Source organism: Crocuta crocuta, unplaced genomic scaffold (genome assembly GCF_008692635.1).
Source record: "Crocuta crocuta isolate KB4526 unplaced genomic scaffold, BGI_CrCroc_1.0 scaffold145, whole genome shotgun sequence".
NCBI lineage: Eukaryota > Metazoa > Chordata > Mammalia > Carnivora > Hyaenidae > Crocuta > Crocuta crocuta.
Window position 1 is genome coordinate 3,195,626 of NW_027530857.1, and position 22,747 is coordinate 3,218,372.

Genomic DNA, 22,747 nt, shown 5'->3' on the forward strand with positions numbered 1-22,747 from the left:
CTTTTATGTGATCTTGGGCATGTTATTTGAGCTCTGTGATTCTCTGTCCTTGGTCCTCTCATCCGTGGAATGCAGGTGGTAGTAGCTATCAGACAGTGCTGTGGTGAGAGTTTGAACGAGCTCACGTATGTAATGCTCCTCCGGCCTGTATGGAAAGGGTCTTAGCATGCACAGAAATACCTTGAGGTGACTCCTGTGTGTCAGCCCTACCTTGGGTGCGTATGTCCTCATCAATTCCCAACTCTTACATGTGAACACAATACCAGTTAATCAGTTGTTGCATTAGTTAGAACGGGCTGGGTTATGCCGCCATAAAAAGCAACCCTTAGATCTCAGTGGCTCTCACAGACTCTCAAAAGGTTTTTGTTTTGTTTTGTTTTCTTTCACCGCAGGTCTCCGTGACTCTTGAGGGAAACTACCCTCCTTTGGATGGCTCCCTGGAGGACTGTGTGAGTGAGCACTCGGGCTTAGAATGGAGGGCTGTGTGAGTGAGCACTCGGGCTTAGAATGGAGGACTGTGTGAGTGAGCACTCGGGCTTAGAATGCAGGACTGTGTGAGCGAGCACTCGGGCTTAGCATGGAGGACTGTGTGAGTGAGCACTCCGGCTTAGAATGCTTTGGATCCGATATGAAGCCACCGACTCTCGGTTTTCATTAGTAAAAACGAAACGTGTGGCCATGCCCAAACTCAAGGAGCTAACACAATCCTCTGCGGTCCCAGAAAAAGAACCATAAATACTGGTGGGCAGCAATGAGGGCTACCAGTCTGCCACACTGAGTGACCAGGGCAGGGGGAGGGGGGGGGTGCCTGGGTGTATTCTCAGTTACTAGAAAAGTTATTTGAAGTCTAAACTTTGTAAACTGCTTCAATTTCTTTTGTGGCCATTCCAGTCATTTCTGAAAATGATACTGTTTTAAAATAACAAGGCTGTTTCCTTACTTATATTGCTATTAGCATGCTTTCTGTTCCCTGTTTCTTCATCTCTTCTGCACTGTCGTGAGTCAGAGAAGTGACACTAAATAGGACGAAGTACACAGTGAGTGCTTACAATTCATGTGCAGATTACCACCAACCTAAAGAAACCATACTTGCAAAGGCAATGAGTTGACAGATTACGTTTCATGTCCAAAGGCACAGGGCAGAGAGGGAGCTAGAAAGAGACTTCCGCGCTTACTGTCATTAGCCACAAGGGTACGTTTATTACTTCCTTGAGAAAAGTTGGCCCTAAAACAGTTATTCCAGTTTGTTGACAGTTTCCAAAGGTGATTACCGCTGTTAGCCTTGGACTGTAGGCTAGAAGCAATAATGTTGCAAAGCGATGTCCCACACAACCAAAGATTCCCATTGCAGGTGACCTTCCAGTACCTGCCCAAGGAGAGAAAGCAGGCATCTATCTACAGCTCAGCTCTNCTAATCCCCAATCAGAATTAGTAACGTCCACAGCTCTTTACACTTCGGGTGCTAGGTAGTCAAACGCGTATTAATATCATTTCCAGAATAACTGGATTTGTATCTTGCTGCAGATCTGGTATTATTCCGATCTTCCTGCCTCATTGCCCGAGTACCTAACTGAGAAACTTCTCAGACAAAAGGAAGACAAAATAAGTCTTTCCTGAATTCAACAGAAGCCCTGCATTCGCTTTAAAAACCCAAGCTGTAGTTCCTGCTTTACCCCTTGCTGTGTTTTCAAATGACAAGTTACGACATCTATATGCAAAGAAGGAAGAGGAGGACAGTCTGTGTTTTCGTCGTCTCAGTCCGACACACACACCACGCCAAAGACAGACTGGGATTCCATCTGAGATCCGAGGTCTCGGGTCCAATTTAATTTGATCCCCAAATGACCACGCTGATGAACGGTGAGCGCCAGCCTTTCTTGGAAGTGAACCCTAATCCCTCGTAACGTGCCATGAAATTAGTGGGAGTTGGCTGCGTTAGGCATGAATCGCGTAGGTCTTGTGCAGACCTCCCCAGGCCTTATTCAGGCAAGGTGGGGATGGGGCCGGCCGCCCTGGAGAGGAGCCGGTGGAACGAGCACACGGTCACACGGCAGAAAGGGGGCTGCAGCGGGCAGGCGGCTGCTGAAATCCCAGGTGTGCGTGAGCTGGCATGGGTACAAAGACAGAAGAGCTGCAAACAGCTCAAAGTCCCTGGGCTGTGCAGCTGCTTGTTTGGCACTGGCTGCGGACCCACCTGTAGTGTTGATGGGCGCAGCCCACTCCCAGGAGCGGGGAGACATGAAAGGTCCCGGGGAGTGGGAGCGCCCCGCCCCTCCCAGGCAGGGCTGCAGGGGGCCGCCTTGCCTACCCCTCTCCCCCTCTTTGTGATCTCCTGATGCTTACACAGGGCAGCTCTGGCTTTTCGTTCTCAAAAGGCGGCCCTCGGAGGACGAAGATAAAGATACTTATTTTCTCCGCAGTCTGGGGCTTAGGCCCAAGTTCACCTACAAAGTAGGTGAAATACTCCCTGAGCTGGAGAGTAAGTCAACAGGCAGAGAGATGTGGCGNGGTCGAGAGGCAAAAAGAAATGATCCCTTCTCTTGGGCTGCAGGGAGCTCATGTAAACACACTCATCATAACAAGCCTTCCTTAATCTCTCTCTGTCCCACCGCTAATCGGCTGTGTGGTTTCCGCAGGACGGAGTACATTCTTTGTGCCGAGCTTCGGGTTTCCGATGGAGTTACTGTGAATTGCGGGATTTCTCTTGCTCTCCGAGGACAAAAGGGAGAGATCCCGGCCACAGATCCGAACTGCCGTTCACACCGGGTGAACCACCCCCTCTGTCAAGTGCACGGGCTTGTAAAGGGTGGTGATCACGCTTCTCTCCAGGTGAAGTCTTCCCTGTAGAACAGTCGTGAACCAGGTGAAGCTCATCTTGAAGTGCAACTAGCGAAACCAGCTGATCTGCCCGCACACAACAGCAACCCCCCGATTTTCTTACTAACAGAAAAGCAGCCTGGGAGGAAGGGGCCAGCGGCCACACGCACAGCTACCGCGTGCTTACGGCCACACCCGGGTCTGGCTGTGTGGCATCTGTTGTCAAGGAGACGTGAGCAGAAGATGTCTGGGAAAGAGGGTTGTTTTCTCCACCCAGGCACGACCCATTCTGAATTCGCCCTTTTACCTGGGGTGCAGATGTGGCATCAAAGCTGAAGGCCATGTGCTGACGGTGCCGGGGCAGGGGGGGAGAAGGAGCTGGGGTCCTACGTGGCATCACGGCGTCACAGTACTGGCCCCAGCTGCTTACTGGGGACTCCCTGTTACAAGAGCTGACCCTGTGGCTCCCACACTCCAGCGGGCATCTGAATCACCTGGAGGGCTCATTAACACACAGGGTTCTGGGACCTTCCCCCAGACTGATCCAGAAGGTATGAAGTGAGGGCTCGAAACGGGTTCACAGGTGATGCTGATGGCCCTGGCTGGAGGCCGGGCTTGAGAACCACTTGGCTAACAGAGCTGCCCTATGGTGAAACCTCTGTTTTCATATATTCAGAGCAGAATCCAGTCTGAAATGGTACACTGACCTCTAACCCTTCAGTAGCTACGACGGTTTGCCTAATCCTTTACCTCCAGAGAGGGGCTGAAAGCTCATTTAACCACAAGGCATAAAACCAACAAGGCTTACACTCTATTTGGGTTCTGATGAAAGAAGAATCATTCAAAGAAAAGAATCTCTGCTTTCAACTTTGAGGCAGCATTGGAGCTGAAAGGGGGAGATATCTGGGAGCAGTAGAGCTTTCCTGGGACGTCTGAAATTACACCAGAGAGATACCTTTGTTACACACAGTGGATTTTCTCGGGCATTCTAATTTCTAGAGGCCATCAACCCAAGGCAGCAAAGTATATTAGCTCTAGGGCTGGGGTTCAACTGTTTAACTTCTCTGATTCCCAGTTTTCTTCTCTGTGAAACTGGTAGGATAGTACTCATCACCCAGACACCCCTGTCAGGCATTAAGGGATGTTGGAGAATTAGAAGCAACCTGAGTGTCCGTGACCAGGGAGGATGGACAAGTGAGATGGGGCGGGAGTGGGGATCACAGAATGTAGGGGATCACAGAGGGTCAGAAGGAACAGGATCCGGGCACACACAGTCACGGGAATGGACCTCAGAAACAGCGCTCAGTGGAAAAAAGACATATAGTGCAACTATTTTATGAATTAAAGACTTAAAAACAGACACATACCAAATGGCCATTATGCATAATAGAAAACACAGATATGTATTAAATACATTAGACTGGTTGTCTGTGAAGGGGAGAGAACGGGAGTAGTTTATGGATATAAAGAGGTTTTTTGAAAAATATATATGAGTGTCTATCAGGTGGACAGAAATCGAAGTATCTGACAATAACCAAATTTTACTGAAAACGTGGAGAAAATGGAGCTCTAAGATGGTCTTCATGAGCACGTAAGTTAGTACAAGCCTATGGTACAACCTATTAGTCAATCTCGATACCCATCTCCCAGCCTTCCCCAAAGCTGAACACTGAGGCTTAAACTTGGCACATGGCCACTCTGATGAACTCTTCACTTCCCCCTTTGAAGCTAGGTGTGGCCATGTGAGTAAGTTCTGGCCAATGGTATAGGACTGGGAATGTCATATGAAATTTCTGGGGAGGGTCCTTAAATGAAGGGGTCTCCATAAATGACAGGTGATGAAAGAAGATGGCGGAGGGAGATGGGAACGATCTGCAATGTCTAAAGCCCGCCCCTTGGCTGCCCCAGCCCCAGACTGGGCAGTAAGTGATCCCAAACATTTTTGCTGTCCTCGAAGGAAGAGGAAACAGCTTGGAGTACGCAAAGTGTCTACAGTATGGAATGCACCCAAAGACGATGAAACTGTCGGAAGGGGCAGCCATCGATAAATTTCAAGTGGACAGATCTGAGGCTTTAGCACAGTGGTAAGAGAAGTTTCCAGACTTACTCTCCAAACTTCTGCTTCTGCCTGGGGACCTCTTAACAAAAAACAGTGCCCCCCGTGGGTGCACTCTTCAGCAAAAGCATAAACAAGTATCTTAAGAGTTTGATTTTGGTGATCAGGCCATCCCTTTACTTGTTTATTTACTTTTAATGTTTTATTTATTTCTGAGAGAGAGAGACAGCATGAGCAGGGGAGGGTCAGAGAGAGAGACACACACAGAATCCGAAACAGGCTCCAGGCTCTGAGCTGGCTGTCAGCACAGAGCCCAACACAGGGCTCAAACCCACGAACCCATCACCCATGACCTGAGCCAAAGTCGGACGCTTAACCAACTGAGCCACCCAGGCGCCCCTGACGGGGCCATCTCTTGAAGAAAAAGATAACAAATTCAACTGGTTAATACTTCTCTTTTCTGGAAAAGGAAGATAATATGGCTCTTAGCTGCTTGTTTCAATAAGAGTTTGTCTACCACTAAAAGCCATAGCCCCACATCTGTTCCTAATCAAAATCTATAATCAGCAATATCCATTGCCTTTCAAAACTTATTTTCTTCATCCCCAAACTATGTGCAGACCTGGCCAAAGCTTATTTCTGTTGTCACCAGGACATGATGGCATTGCATTTATTCCAGGATAAATAAATCAGCTGTGATTCCAAGTAGAACCAGTGTCAGCCAATTAGGTCATTGTGAATCTCAGCCCTAATTACAAATTGACATTTTCACTTATTAAAATGCTGGAGTAGGCAGGGTTTGTTTTGGGGCAGGGGGAGAGGGGTTGTTGTTTTTTAAGTTCATGGCATTCGAACCTTTGTGATACTTTGTTTCAGGTCACAAGACTAAAAGACATTTGATAAGAAAAACACATTTTCTGGCAAAACAGATTCTCCAAGCAGCGACTTTAAACCACCCTCTCCACAAGAAACATTTTCTTTCTTTTAAGAAGCAGTTCTTTATACCAGTGGTGGACTGCGGGCTGAGAGTGTGAGACAGAGGGGGCTGCTGAGTAGCTCAGACCTTTGGNGGGGGGCGGGGACTTCAGAAGCTCTCTGCAGACCCACCCGGATGGACGGTCTGGGAACCATCCGGGGTGTTGAGAAACAGCCTCTAGACAGGGATCGTTAGTATATGATTCTGGGTGCGCGCTGAGTGTCACTTTCCCCAGCAGTGACAACTCTTACATAGCTTCTTCTTCCTCTGAAAACAGTTGATTCTCAATGTTTTTTCAGCTTCGATCCATTTAAAAAGAGAAGCACGCACTGACTGGGAGCTTCAGCACACTTCGGTTTGTCCTAAAGCCACGGTCAAGGAGGGCACGTGTGGAGTGGAGTAGCAGGAGACGCATCGGCACAGCCCAGGGACACAGAGCAGACGGAGCTGGGGTGGGGGAGCGGCCACACGGCCTCAGGAGCTCACCGCTGAGGATCCACGCGTCCGGGGCTGCCGTCTGTCACGGTGCAGGGCTTGGCACCAAGCATTGACCACTTTGAACAGCAACATCTCCTAGTTCCGCTGCTTATATCAAATGGGCGTCAGTTTAGCTACAACTCAATCATTAACAGAGGCAGGGGGGATAAAAGCATATTTCTTCTGGGGCGCCTGGGNACCCTCCCCTGCTCATGATGTCTCTATCTCTCTCTCAAAAATAAATAAAATATTAAAAAAAAAAAGCATATTTCTTCTGAAGGCTATGCATTATTTTGTGGAGATCCATATTTTTCAAACCCAAGGCCTGGAGGGTGTCACAGCCTGACCGAGGCTTTCTGTGGGGAAAGGGAGGGGGACTAAACGAACTGCGAGTGGGGGTGTGTGGGGGAGAGGGAGCAGAGACAGGGAGAGAGAATCCTAAGCAGGCTCCTCGCTTTCAGCGCAGAGCCCAACGTGGGGCTCAATCCCACGAACTGTGAGATCATGACTTGAGCCAAAATCAACAGTCAGAGGCCCGACCGACTGAGCCACCCAGGTGCCCCTATAATTATTTTAATTTTAGTTCCAGTATAGTTAACATAGAGTGTTATGTTAAATTAGTTTCAGGTGTACAATATAGTGACTCAACAGTTCTATACATTGCTCAGTGCTCATCCTGATAAGTGCACTGTTAATCCTCTTCACCTATTTCACCCATCTCCCCCCCCACCTCCCTTCTGATAACCATCAGTTTGTTCTCTATAGTTAAGAGTCTGGTTTTGGGGGGTTTGTTTCTTAAATTCCACATCTGAGTGAAATCCTATGGCATTTGTCTTTCTCTGACTAGTTTCACTTGATCTTAGCCAAAAGGCCGAGAAGCGATTTTCTCTGACTAGTTTCACCTAGCATTGTACTCTCTAGATCCATCCATGTTGCAAATGGCGGCAGTAATCCATTCTTAAAAAGCAAGATGACAGACCCAAAGTATCAAACACACACACACACACACACACACACACACACACACACACACACACAGAGGCAAGCACCAGAGACTGTACAGTAATGCACGGTAGACAGGAGGCCGGAGGGGTGGGTTCTCACCCTGCTTCCACTCCGTAGCAGCGCCTCACAGGTAAGATGGTGCCCGTAATACATGTCCTGTCACTCGCTCCCCAGGGACATTATGAAGAACATAAAATGATTGTCATGAAGGTCTTTTGAAAACAATAAACGCTGTTGAGATTAAAACTATTATAGCTATGGATTACTATGAAAGTTTTTTTTTTTTTTTTAAAGAAACTTTTCTTTGAACTACTCATAATGCAGCAGCAGCATAATCCTCCATGTCGGGGCCCGGCTGTGTTTCTTAATGAGACGCCCGTGGGCACGGCTGCCCATCAGAGTCACTGCCATGTAGTAAACACAGGTTCACAAACATCTCCAATCATCTGTGAGACTTGAATTTTCTGAGTTGATGCAAAGGAAACGGTATTAAAAAAAGAGTTCCCCAAAGGATGCTGGTCACTTAGGCTTAGGATCCACTTTTTTTTTTTTTAATGTTTATTTTTGGGAGAGTACAAATGGAGGAGGGGCCAACAGAGGGGGGCAGAGGATCCGAACTGGGTTCTGCACTGACAGGCTAACAGCGAGCAGTAAGCCCAATGTGGGGCTGGGGCTCACGAACTGCCAGATCATGACCTGAGCTCAACTGACTGAGTCACCCAGGTGACTTTGTAAAAACAACATTTTTGTGACTGAAGAAACTGAAGTATGATTCATGAATTTGTGTCTATTATTTCTCTGGTTGACGTGATGTATCATGTTCCTTGATTTATGAATACTGAGCCACCCTTGCATCCTGAATAAACTGCACATGATTGTGGTGAATGATTTTTTCTTTTTAATGTATTGTTGAATTTGGCTTCCAAGTATTTTGTTGAGGGATTTTGCATCTGTGTTCATCAGAGATCTTGGCCTGTAATTTCCTTGTTGATTTTCTGTTTGGATGATCTGCCCACTGATGTATGTGGGGTGTTAAAGTCTCCTCCTATTATTGTATTACTATCAGTCATTTCCTTTTGTTCATTATTAGTTACTTTCCGTATTTGGGTGCTCTCATGCTGGGGGCATTAATACTTACAATTATTATATCTTCTTGTCTGATTGTCCCCTTTATTATTATATAGTGTCCTTCTTGGTCTCTTGTTAGAGTCTTTGTTTTAAAGTCTATTTTGTCTGATATAAGTATTGCTACCCCAGCTTTCTTTTCACTTCCATGTGCATGATAAATGCTTTTCCATGTCTTCACTCTCAATCTCCAGGTGTCTTTAGGTCTGAAATTAGTCATTTATAGGCAGCGTATAGATAGATCTTATTTTTTCATCCATTCCCTCATCCTATGTCATTTGACTGGAGTGTTTCGTCCATTTACATTCATAGTAATTATTGATAGGTGTGTACTTTTTGTCATTTTGTTACTTGTTTTATGGTGGTTTTTGTAGTTCTTCTCTGTTCTTTTCTTTCCTTGCTGTCTTCTGAGGAGCTGGTTTTCTTTGGTGATATGCTTGGATTTCTTTCTCTTTATTTTTTGCGTATCTGTTAGTGGTGTTTGATTTGCGGTTACCATTAGATGTGTTCTTACAGAAGTCTGTAAGAAGCTGAGGGTCACTTAAGTTTGAGCCCATTCTTTACTCCTCCCGCCACCACTGCATTTTAGGCACATGGTGTCATACTTTTTATTTTGAGTCCCTTCCCTGATTTTTATAGATACACCTAATTTTACTGCTTTTGTGCTTCCTACTTTTCCTACTCCTAAGAATATAGGAAATTATGTGCAATGTTAAATGGGGGGGTCAGGAAAAAGTGTCCCTTGAGAATGTGGCATTTGAAAGCAAATATAAAGGGGTTGTGAGGTGAGGTCTGCAAATATCTAGAGAGGAGCATTCCAGGCAGAGGACAGAGCCTGATGCAGGAGCATACCTGCCGTGCTAGAGGGACAGTGAAGAGACCACTGAGGCTGGAATGGAGCAAGAAAGAGGAAGAAGGTGTGAGGTCTAAGAGGGGACAAAGGCCAGATCACACAGGGACCTGAGACCATCTTAATCACTACGCATTTTACCAAGATGTGAAAGTGTGGAGCAGGGGAGTGAATGATTTAATGTGAGGAAGGCCTTCCTATTGGGAGGGAGAGAATGTGCACTTTATATCAGAGCTACTCTCTCTGTTGGAATGTTTCCAAGGAGAGGTTCATTAGGAAGAAGTCATGGTGCAGCAATATCTTTGGAGTTTGGGAACTAGCATTTTTAGAGCATCTGAGCACTTGTCCCACCTTCTCCCTGAGTAGTAAACTACCTAAAAAGCAAAGTTCCCCAAGGAGAGAGCAGTTTCCAAACTGTGTTAAATATGGAGGTCTGAATATGGACAGGAAGCAAGTTGATGTAGTCAGCTAAAGCCCAAGGAGAAGCAGTGGGGGCCTGAAGCCACCCAGGGACTCTGCCCTTTGACTCCCAAACATGAGCTGCATGGAGTGTTCCCCAAGAGGATTCAGGCAATTGCTCCTGATAAGCATGTGACCAATGGCCAGAAGCCCACAGCTGGCATCCGAGGAGACTACGACAAGAACAAGGAAGAGGGCACATGAGCACCCACAGGCCTGGCTCAGACTCTGAGCTACAACCAGCTATGTATTTTCTTTAAAAGTGCAGTGACACCTCTGGATCTACACCTATATTTTCATATGACACAGTATTTGCCACCTTCACCTGCCTTAAGTGTACAACTCAGTGGTATTAAATATATTCATGATGTCATCCATCTTGTAACACTGAAAGTCGATACCCATTAGACGATAATTCTCCATCCCCCCTCCACCCCGCCCCTGGAAGCCACCATGCTACTTTCTTTCTGAACCTACTCTCAACCACCCTTTGAGGTCAGGGATAACCTCATATAAATCAATGGACTCATTCTCCAGGGTTCTAAGGTAGAGTTCTACAGGGCCCACACCTAGCCAAGCGCTGCTGGTTCCACTGCAGCAGAAAGGCAGGGAAGAGGTCCATGGGTGCGCCCCCAGTCCTCGCACTGTGCTTCTTCTCCACAGAGACTGGCCAAGGCCCAGCAAACTGCGAAGGGCCCTCTGGGAAAACCTCTGAACTCTCGCTACAAATCCAGAGCCCATATTAAAATAGGTGATATTTCCATTTTTCAGATTTCTTTTTACTGGAAAAGCAAACTGCCTGGGGAACATGTGTGGCTGATACAAAGGCAAAGAATATCACACTGCTGGGACTCAACTCATGTCAACTACCACGCAGGGTGACACTTGTGTTTATTGAGGGAAGAGCTGGAGGTCGAGAGGTCGTGTTCGCCTATGGGTTGAGATTTGCACACAGAATTTCCCGAGTGCTGGATTGCAGCTGGGACAACTATGAAGAGGCTGGAGCTCATCTTGTGAGAAGTTCTCAGGTGAAGAGGGACCAGACAACTGAGACTCCACTAATAAGTGACAAAAATTATGTGGGTAATAATATGACATTTTTAGCGTTAAAGTCTCAATTGAACTAGAATGCGTAAATTAATACTCTTCGCGGATCTGCTTGGAGGAAAAACAGAATGGGGATCATGAACCCTATTAACTCCTATGTCTCAAGCCTCTAATGGAAGATTCCCGACGGGATGAGGACGATGCTTCGAGTGCGTAGAAACTTGGTAAAGCTCACAAGCATGTGTTTCATAAAGTCGTGTCGCATAGTCCCCCAACTGTTTTTATAACTGAGATTTATGTCTCTAGCAAAATAAGATACACAGCAAATGAATGACTCTGCTGGCCTTTTCTGGAGAGCAGATGATAAGTTCTCTAAAGATATTTTTTACTTTGCCCAGTTATCTGTTTTTATTCTGAAAATTCTCCACAGTGCCCCAGGCCGGAACTCCAAATCTACTGTTCCCATCAAATCAATTTCCCCACAGAATGAAGAATGCCGTAAATACTATGCTTAAAATTCATTGTTATCTGTGAAGAACCCAACTCAACAAGAATCATTGAGATTAAGAGGGTCTATGCAGTGAAGGTGGATAGAATGTATAGAAATAAGAGATCCACACACTGATTATTTTCTAATAAAACTGTTCCTTCTATCAGAAAGTGGAGGGAATTAATATAAACAGACAGATTTGCTTAAACCCAATTTCACTACCATTCTGTAGGCTGCTTTAACCCTATTCTGACATCAGTTATTAAACAAATGATGATATTTTCACAGATACAAAACCACCAAGCTAAAGTTGTCCGTTCCCACAGGATCATCCTGTATTTAATTTTACTGTACAAAGGCTGAGAAAATTATACAGCTATAGAGCATGTTTACAGACTGTACAAGCTTAGAATTCCATCGAACAAAGTGACTATTTGTCAGAAAGTGCACCAGAGTTTTAAAAACATGAAAACAGAAAACAAAAAGAGTACCAGAAAGCCTTTATCTTATGGCTGCTGTGTGACAGGGACTTTACATGTAGTTTATATTTCTAGTTCTTCCAACAATCCTACAAAGTACTGTTAATTCTCCTATGTTACAGATAAGAGGAATGAAACTCACAGAAACTGTCTGAGTTCATATAAAGTCTCAGTCATAGTTAAAGAAAGTGTAGAACCAAGGTTTAACCTGCATCTAACTCCTAAGTCTCGTGTATTTGGTACCAATGTGCTCTGTCCCATGTCACCATTAGCTGTCAACCAGAAATTCAAAGACACTAGCTCTCATAAATAAAATGCCAAATCCATAATTAAGGGACATAGGTTTGTTCCAAATGTATCTGTGTGCATGCTTCTCTAATCAACTTCTTTGACTGAATTCAAAATTTCTGGACTTACTTTCTTCTAGAACTGAAATAAACCTTTTTCTTTCTTTTGCATTTATTGGGCACCCGCTATGGCCTAGGTACTATTCAGACACTGGGGATATGGAGGAACATTGATTTCAGTCTCTGTCGTTATGCTTTCATGAGCACAGTTGTGAGCCCTAGAGTAAGTTTAAAACACAATGACTCAGGGGCGCCTGGGTGGCTTAGTCGGTTAAGCGTCCGACTTTCGCTTGGGTCATGATCTCGCGGTTCGTGGGTTCAAGCCCCGCGTCGGGCTCTGTGCTGACTGCCAGCTCAGAGCCTGGAGCCTGTTTCAGTCTGTGACTCCCTCTCTCTCTGACCCTCCCCTGCTCATGCTGTCTCTCTCTCTCTCTCTCCTAGAAATAAATAAAAAATATTAAAAAATAAATAAATAAATAAAACACAATGACTCAAAAGGACTGATAAGCGGCTCCTGGGTGGCTCAGTCGGGTAAGCCTCAGGTGATGGTCTCACTAAGTTCGAGCCCCACGTTGGGCTCTAGTGCTGACAGCTCAGAGCCTGGAGCCTGCTCCAGATTCTGTGTGTGTGTGTGTGTCTCTCTCTGTCCCTCCCTCGCTCATGCTCTGTCTCTCTATCCCTCAAAAATAAATAAACGTTAATGGAAAAATAAAAAAATAAAAGGGCCGAGAATACAATTGCTAAGTCTTATTAGTTACTTCAACTTACTCTAGTAAACCCACATGACATTTAACCAATAATTCAGGAAAGCGTGTTCTACTGCATTCTTGGTTTTACGTTTCTAAGAGTTATAAATGAAAAGTGAAAAAGTGTTGAAATAGAGGGCAGTCCTGCTCTATAGCCATATTATTACTATGCTTTTCTGAGGCTCAGTTTCTTCATAGAGTAAAACGGGGATGGTGATGAGGGTCCTGCAGGCTGTGGGGCAGAGTCTTTCGCACAATATCCAAGAATCTTCATGATCTTGTCTCCTGTCCCACTCTGAGGACCCTGGGACCTGGCCTCTCGGAACTGTTCTTTCTCCCACAGACCAAAGGCCTTCCACGCCAGCACGGCTCTTTGGGTGCTTATCCAGGACAGTCCCGCACCCCCTAACCTACGAGAACCGCCTCCAGTTGGAACCTTCTCCCTGATACCCATGGTCGGAAAGGAGGGCCCCCCTCCCGCCGTGCTCCCACAGCACCTGGCCCATACCTCTATCAAGTCTCACTTCCCTGCGAATGACAGCCTGTCATCGAATCTCATCCTCATCCTTCCTGCTCCCTTCACTGCGGCACAACCGTGCTCTACATAGCAGCGCTCAGTAAATGCTGGACGCGTAACTGAATCAATTCTTAATTAGCACGTGGAAGGGGTTAAGGAAGAAGGTCCTTTTCCTTAGCCTGGCTCCATTCAGTAATGAGTTCCATCATCAAAAAGATATAAAGAATAAAGGACATTTTAAAAATTTATGTTTTATTTTATATTTGAGAGAGAGAGAGAGAGAGAGAGAGAGAAAGCATCAGCAGGGGAGGGGCAGAGAGAGAGGGAGACACAGAATGCAAAGCAGGCTCCAGGCTCTGAGCTGTCAGCACAGAGCCCAACACAGGGCTCTGTGAGATCATCAACTGAGCCAAAGTAAGAGGCTTAACTGACTGAGCCACTGAGGCACCCCTAGAAAAAATGTAACCTTAAACAGCACATTTTCAGTGACAGTATGATTCTCCATGCTTAAAATCTCTCACAAGACTCCAGTAAGGAAGTGATTTTGAGGGAAGATAATCAGTGATCTCCAAATGTTTTGATTGTGTACTCCCATCACGAAAAAAGTAATATTTTTAAGTTTACTTATTTATTTTGAGACAGAGGGAGACAGAAAGCATGTGAGCGAGGGAGAAGAGAGAGAGAGAGAGAGAGAATCCCTAGCAGGCTCTGCACTGTCATCACAGAGCCCAAAGTGGGGCCTGAACCCACAAACCATGACATCATGACCTGAGCTGCAGTCAAGACTTGGACACTTAAGTGACTGAGCCACCCAGATACCCCATGATAAAGGTATTTAAAAAAAAAAAAAAACCTTAAAAAATACATACCTAGTATTTTGTATTAAATATAACCCAAAATTTTAGTTAACCCCAATATACATATATTTATGCATTTATAAAATACGTATATGTCCTACTGTATTACTTAATATAATACACAGAAAATATAATTTTTAATGAAGAAATAAAAACAACATTTCAATATTTTCTTTTTGCACCCCAATAAATAGTCTGGCACAAGAAAGGACTAATCTTGGCTGAGCAGCTATATTTTCTGGTAGAAGAAAGGAAATCATGTTTTTCGTCTCCTAGGCTATTCCCCAACGCTGGCTATTTCCTCTCTTTATTCAGGTTCTCTTAACAAGACCACCAACATACTTCAAACATCAGTGAAACAAAACAGGAGGAAGGTTTAGGGCCCCGATTCTCAGTCTGGAAATGTCACGATTTAATCTCAGAGGTTTGCCATGAAGTTGTAAGCATGACAGTGTGAAACCCGACAGCTTACTCTCGAATTCTTTGTTTGTTTTCACTGTGACCAAACTCTCGTAAAAAATTTGTTTTATTTACTTATTTATTTTGCTTCAAAACTCAAAGGATATGTGGGCATATGACTTAAATGGAGAAAAACATCATCAAAACAATATTAAGAAGTTACTACTTTTACATTGTTTTTATTAAATAAAAAGCCCTTATGTTCAGATAATCACATACTATAGATTTTATCTGTCTCTTAAAGAGAAAAGCCAATAAATATTAAAAGGGTTGGAAATGATGCGTGCAGTGCCCACTATGTTAAAACAATTTTAATTGTTTTTTAAATACACACAAGTGCGCGAGCGCTTGCACACACACACAGAGGAAAAAATATCAGAGTGATATTCCCAGAAATGTTGACAAAGTATATCCCAAAATGGTGAGAATGAGTTTAATTTCCTTTCTTCTTTATGCATTTCTGTGATTTTTCAAATACCATTTAGGGGTCAAGTATTTTTTTTTTAAGAGTATAAATATAACCAACTGTAAATAATTTACATAGGTTTCTATATTTTAATAGAATAAGAATTCTCTTCTTCCAATAGAACATTTTAACTCTCTTGGAAGTTACTAGTATTCAGAAGAAAAGTGTCTATTATTTCCATGTTTTATAATTCATTTTGACTTCAATACAATTTTTAATGTTACTTTGGTTTCACATAAGAAAGTTGTACTTTTAATAATCAAAACAGTACGGTACTGGCACAAAAATAGACACATAGATCAAGAATAGAATAGAGAGCCCAGAAACAAACCCACACTTTTATGGTCAATTAATCTATGACAAAGGAGGCAAGAACATACAATGGGGGAAAAACAGTCTCTTCAATAAATACTGCTGGGAAAACTGAACAGCTATGTGCAAAAGAATGAAGCTGGATGACTTTATTAAGCCATATATAAAAATAAACTCAAAATGAATTAAAGGCCTAAATGTGACAGCTGAAACCATAACCCCTATAGTAATCTCTTAGACACTGGTCTTAAAAACATATTTATGAATGTATCGAAACCATCAACAAAAGAGAAGGCAACTTACTGAATGGGAGAAGATAATTTGTACATGACATATCTGATAAAGGGTTAGTATCCAAAATATATAAAGAATGTACACAACTCAACACCAAAAACAAAAACAAAAACAGCCAATCTGATCTGGTCCAAATAGGGCAGATGACCTAAACAGATATTTTTCCATAGATGGACAAGAGTTACATGAAAAGATGCCCCACATTGCTAATCATCAGGGATGTGCAAATAAAACCACAGTGTGATATCACCTCACACCTAATGGAGTGGCTAGTATTGAAAAGACAAGGAATAACAAGTATTGGTGAGGATGTGGAGAAAAAGGAACCTTTGTGCACCATTGGTGGGAATATAATTTGGTGCAGTCACTGTGGAAAACAGTATGGAGTTTCCTCAAAATAGTAAACATAGAAATACCATGTGATCCAATAATCTCACTACCAGGTATGTACCCAAATAAAATGAAAATACTGATTTAAAAAGATATCTGCACCCCTATATCTCCAATACTGGAGCATTGTTTACAGTAGTCAAGATATGGAAGCCACCCGAGTGTCCATCAGTAGATAAATGGGGAAAGAAGATGTGGTGTATATAGTGGAATATTACTCTGCCATAAAAGGATGAGATCTTGCCATCACAACTACATGGATGGACCTACAGGTATAATGCTAAGTGAAAAAAGTCAGAGAGATCAAGACAAATGGCATATGATTTCATTTCTATGTGGAATCTAAAAACAAAACAAAAGAAACAAACCAAACAGATTCTTAAAAAAATAAAATGATTGCCAGATGGGAGAGTGGGGGGGGAATGGGTGAAATAGATAAAGGGAATTAAGAGGTACGAACTTCCATTATAAAATAAGTCACAGAGATGAAAAGTACAGCATAGGGAATATAGTTAATGGTACTGGAGTAGCATCTGGTGATTTATGTAGCTACCATTATGGTGAGCATAGCATACTGTATAGAGCTGTTGAATCACTATGTTGTATACCTTAAGCCAATATTACATTGTATGTCAACTACTCTTCAATCAAAAAAGGAAGATGACATTTTAAATCAAATACTTCATAACAGAGTGTCACTTATCCAGATAACAGATACATTTTAGACTGAGGATACAGAGAGAGGCAGAGAGTGGGTCCAAAGGAATTGTAAATTAATGGAATCAAGGCAGAAACGGATATTAAATTAGGAGGTAGGTCTGTCTGGAGATGATTAAGATTATGGAGAGCCCATGCAATCTAAACATGTGACAGTCCTTGTGAGGAAACCCATCATCATCTAAATAAATAATACGGAATCCTAGTTTCTGCCATTTTTCTGGCAGAGTCTCATCAGGTGTTCATCTTTCCATGTGCCCAAGTTGGTCTAAACTATATATGATGGTCTCATTCCCCTTGTCATTGACTCTTTTAGTCAATTCCTGCCATGGAGATGTCAGGAATTCTGCTGGGAGCATTCTGGATAGATTCTTCCCTCCTTATCAGAGCTCAATAAGGGGAGCCTGGGTTGCTCAGTGGTTGAGCATCCAACTCTTGATTTCAGCTTAGGTCATGATCCCAGGGTTGTGGGATCAAGTCCCGTATTAGGCTCCATGCTGAGCTTGGACTGAGATTCTTTTTCCTTCTGCTCTTCTCTCCCATTTGTGCTCTCTCTCTCTAAAATTAAAAAAAAAAAGTTAAAGCTGAGTAAAAAATTTAAACCGACTATTGAAAGGCATGAAAAAACAACTAAGGGAGACAGAACTTTATTGGCCAGAATCCTGGAGAGAGAGACATACTGAGAGAAGCCACACATTTGCCTCTATTTCTGCCTAGTACGGGATGGAGAGAGACGGGGGCAAAAAAGTGAAGGCTCAGGATGGAAAGCGGTGGGGTTTGGAGTTCCCAAAGGAGATGGATAGACAGAGTCTGAAGTGTGGGGCCTAAAAAGATTGAAGGGCCCTGACACCATTGAGACTCCAGAGAACTCTACCATGAGAGTAACAGCAAACCATAAAAAGATCAAGCCTAACAGAGGCTGAGACTCATGATCAACCAGGTCAAGTTTATCTGCAAAAAGCCTGTCTGTTTTCCAGAACAGAATTAAATCTTCTTTGGGTAGAAATGCCATCAGCCAGAGCCTTACAATTTCTCATACACAATGCCTGACACTCAATAAAAAGTCCACTAGTATATGAACAAATAGGATCAAACGATGCAAACCAAAAGAAGAAAGAGATAATATACACAGACCTAAGGGTGATCGGTGATCAAATTATTTGAGTTATCCGACAAGAAATTAAAAGTTACTCTGGTTAACATGCTTCAGAAAATAGAAGAAAAGTATTGGATTTCATCAGAAAAACCATGGGAATCTTGGAGTGTTGCGAGGCACTGGTAATGATCTACATCTTGGTCTGTGTGGTGATTAATTTTGGGTATTATGATAAAAAGTCATCAAGTTATACATCAAGCTAAACATTTAAGATTTGTATATGGAGGCTCCTGGATGGCTCAATTTGTTAAGTGTCCGACTTTAGCTTAGGTCATGATCTCACAGATCATGGGTTTGAGCCCCACTTCAGGCTCTGTGCTGACAGCTCAGAGCCTGGAGCCTGCTTCAGATTCTGTGTCTTTATCTCTCTCTGCCCCTTCTCCATTCATACTCTGTCTCTGTCTCTCTCTCTTAAAAATAAACATTAAAAAAAAAAGATTTGTGTATGTATGTTATACTTTTTAAGAAGTGAAATGGTAACCAATTCTAACAGAGAAAGAAATGTTTAATTCTTCTTTGCTGGACATCATCAAATTTGCACTGATCCTTTAAATTGATAAGCTTCCTGCAGGCATGAAGGAAGATACTATTGATGGGATGAAGACAGCAAAGAAGAAAGTTGGGAATTACCTAGGTCCAGGGGAGATATACAAAAAATTAATTAATTACAATCAATCAATTAATTAAAATATTTTTACTTTTTTTTAAGAGAGTGCAAGAGGGGGAGGGGCTGAGAGAGAGGGACAGAGGATCTGAAGTGGGCTCTGCACTGACAGCAATGAGTCTGATGTGGGGCTTGCACTCATGAACCACGAGATCATGACCTGAGCCAGAGTTGGTCGCTCAACTGACTAAGCTACCCAGGTGCCCCTCCAAATATTTAAAACCAGTATACTACAGGCAGCAATCAATCAGAATGCACACCAACTGTAAGCCAACTGGTAGCGTCGAAGTGGTACTTTCAGCTCTTTACAAAGTTATGGATCCACTGAATTAACTATCGAGAAGAGCCATACTGTAATAGTTTGAAGAGGAGGATCTGGAGCTGGATGGCTTGGGTTTAAGTTCTGAATCTTCCACCTACTAGGTTACACCCAACATCTGTGGAACCTTTAGGAAATTACTAACCTTTCCTCATCTCTGTTGCCTCATCTCAAGCTGGGAACACATTGTGAGGTTTATAGGAAGAAGTTAATGAATTCATGCACACTAAGAGCATAGAATAATACCTGGAACTTAGTTCTTCATGTTATTTCCTTAACCAAGTATTATTAATATTGGTATTATTTATGGTTTTTTGTCAAATGAAATAATAAACCCCTTCCTGTTTAGGCTTTTGTTTGGATCTTCTGTTAACTTGCCCAAATCATCCCAGCGCATTTGTATGACATCCAGAAAAGACAGAAGTATACGACAATTGCCAACTGGCTTTAAGGTAGAAGTCCTTTCTGGATGAACACTTTTCTTTTTTAAAAATATTGTTTTTTTTTAAATTTTTTTTTTAATGTTTTATTTATTTCTAGGAGAGAGAGAGACAGCGTGAGCAGGGGAGGGTCAGAGAGAGAGGGAGTCACAGACTGAAACAGGCTCCAGGCTCTGAGCTGGCAGTCAGCACAGAGCCCGACGCGGGGCTCGAACCCACGAACCGCGAGATCATGACCTAAGCGAAAGTCGGACGCTTAACCGACTAAGCCATATTGTTATGTTTATTTATTTTTGGAGAGAGGAAGAGAGAGAGAGCAAGAGAGCGAGAGAGAGAGAGAACGTGAGCAGGCAAGAGGGGCAGAGAGGGATGGAGACACAGAATCTGAAGCAGGCTCCAGGCTCTGAGCTGTCAGCACAGAGCCTGACATAGGGCTCGAACACATGAACTGTGAGATCATGACCTGAACCCAAGTAGGATGCTTTAATCAACTGAGCCACCCAGGTGCCCATGGATGAACACTCCCTAAGGATTCACTCAGGCTAGTTCTTTTCCTTTTTCCCTCCCAAGTTTGAACCTGAACACAAGTATACTGCTGCCACCATACAGATTTCACCAACGGCTACCATATTTCACCAATGGTCCATGTTTACTTTTCACGTTCTCTCATTGAGAGCATCGTGAGGCCCTTGTTATCATTGTTCAGCAGCGTGTGTACTTAAAAGTGTAGTAGGAGAGCTGTGAAGCATGTTTCCCTAGTCCAGCACTTCTCATCTTCAGGGTTCATGCCCACTGGCTTCAGAGTTGTTCTCCCTCTCTCCCTATGGCCACCAAGAGCCATTCAGAATTTTCTTTTACTAAGACTTGGTTCTAAATTGACATCGCTTGTTTCCCTATGTAATTCCATTTCTGAGACATTGAAGGATAGAACCCCAAGACCAATTAAGCAAACAAAAGCCATGTTCAGGAAGATGTTCCTTGGCCTGTTATGACGATAAAAATTTGAAAATATTCGGGGCACCTGAGTGGCTCAGTCGGTTAAGCATCCGACTTCGGCTCAGGTCATGATCTCACGGTTTGTGGGTTCGGGCCCCACGTCGGGCTCTGTGCTGACAGCCAGCTCAGAGCCTGTTTCAGATTCTGTGTCTTCCTCTCTCTCTGGCCCTCCCCTGCTCATGCTGTCTCTCTCTCAGAAATAAATAAAACATTAAAAAAAATTGAAAATATTCTAAACTTTTCTTTCGTGAATTGGAAACAGTCTAAACTCATTTCAGAGGGGACAGGCTGGTCTCAATAAAACAGTCTATGACTATGTCAAAGAAAGAATTTGGGATGTTTTATACGTAATTGGGAATTATATGTAAAAGCACAAGAAAATAATCAAGTAAATGATATATAGCTACTCAGTGGAATATTCTGTAGTCATCTAAAGTGTATTTTAAAAATAAGACATATACTTGTACAGAGGATGGTAGTACAACTATGTTTGCAAAAGCACACACAGAAAAATATCTAAAGAAGTATAGTTGAGCCCTGAACAAGATGAGTGTGAACTGTGTGGGACAACTTACCCATGGATTTGTTTACAGTACAGCCCTGTAAATGTATTTTCCTCTCCTTATGATTTTCTTGGTAACATTTTCTTTTCTCTAGATTATTTTATTATACGAATACAGTGTATAATACATACAATGTAAAATATGTGTTGGGGCGCCTGGGTGGCTCAGTCTGTCAAGCATGTGACTTCGGCTCATGTCATGATCTCTCGCGGTTCATGAGTTCGAGCCCCATGCTGGGCTCTGTGCTGACAGCTCAGAGCCTGGAGCCTGCTTCAGATTCTGTGTCTCCCTCTCTCTCTGCCCCCTCCCACTCACACTCTGTCTCTCTCTCTCTCAAAAATAAATAAACATTAAAAAAACCATAAAATATGTGTTAATTGATTATGTTATTGGTAAGGCTTCTAGTCTACAGTAGGCAATCAGTGGTTAAGTTTTTAGGGAGTCAAAAGTTACAGGCAGACTTTTGACTGTGTGGGGGGTTCGTGCCACTAAACTTCATGTGGTATGAGGGTCAACTATGCATCCAAGTGCAAAGCATGGTAGTGTTAGCATCATAGTAGTGCAGAATTTTTTAGTTGTTTATTTTCTCTGTATAATGAATAGAATTATATTAGTTGTATTAGTGGAAAATTTACAAATTAAATTAATTAAAAATAATATGATTTTAATATATTATATATTCTTGGAAATATGAAACTAAGGGCCACAGAATTGAAATAAAGTTATGTGTATTCTGAACATTTCATATAAATCTCTAGTGGATGCCTAAATCATATGCTATAAATTCACCTTTTATTAATTTCAGTGGTACCCCATTTAGATAATCAGCTTAAATCTCTGGAATGTGGTCAGGAAATAGGTAAAAGCAAAAAGTAAAATTTCTTACAAGCCAAATGACTGTCAAAGCCCCTATACTTTATTCACAGGAATTTACCGAGAGCCAGGTAGGCTCATTATTGCTATAATTCAAACAAGCTAGAAATTCTAGTCCAGGAAGCTGAAAAGTGGATGGGGTTGCGGAAAGTGACATCTGTCAGCCTGACAGTAAAGTCCAGAAGTAGAGAGAACCACCCCAGAAGTGGACCAAAATATATTGAAAATTGGGTGCCAAGCATAACTGTGTTCCAGCATTTTCTATGGCAGTTTGCTCCAGTGACGACTCTGGAGCTGTCAATAGGAACACACTTACCCTACTTGGGACGCTATCTAGTCAGAGAAGCATGTGGAAGACACATTTTGGAAATTCCACTTATTACCGTTTCTTTTTAAAATGTATTTTTGGTTGTTTTGCCTGAACACACATGTGTGCATGTGCGCGCGCGCACACACACACACACACACACACACACACACACATGCACGTAGCCACGTAAGGAACTGCTCAGTCTTCAACAGGCAATAAATGAGGAGATCTACTCAAGCTTTTATGGAAAAGAAACAGTGACAATTTATCAAAGCAACCTACTCCTGAAATTTCCCTCATTTTGCTCTGTCACTAACGAAGCACTAAGAAAAACATGTTTCAATCTCAAGGCTTGTCTCCTGTGCTGTATTCGCCTCCACGCACCCCTTCTTCCCTCTCTCCTCCGACCCCTACTTGTTTATCGCAGGCCTGAGCTGCACCAGTCTCGGGAATTACCGCTGAGCTAGGTAACTGTCAGTTGCTCTTAGCGCTAAGGAGAAACTCTTCCACCAGGGTCCCCACAGCACTGCAGGCTCGGGT

General features: G+C 43.1%; 1 protein-coding gene across 2 annotated transcripts in view; it reads right to left on the bottom strand.

Annotated features, from left to right (window-relative positions):
• LOC144235954 (uncharacterized) overlaps positions 1 to 22,747 on the bottom strand; it is a 196,612-nt gene that overhangs the window by 122,837 nt on the left and 51,028 nt on the right. The gene's annotated exons all lie outside the window — the stretch shown is intronic.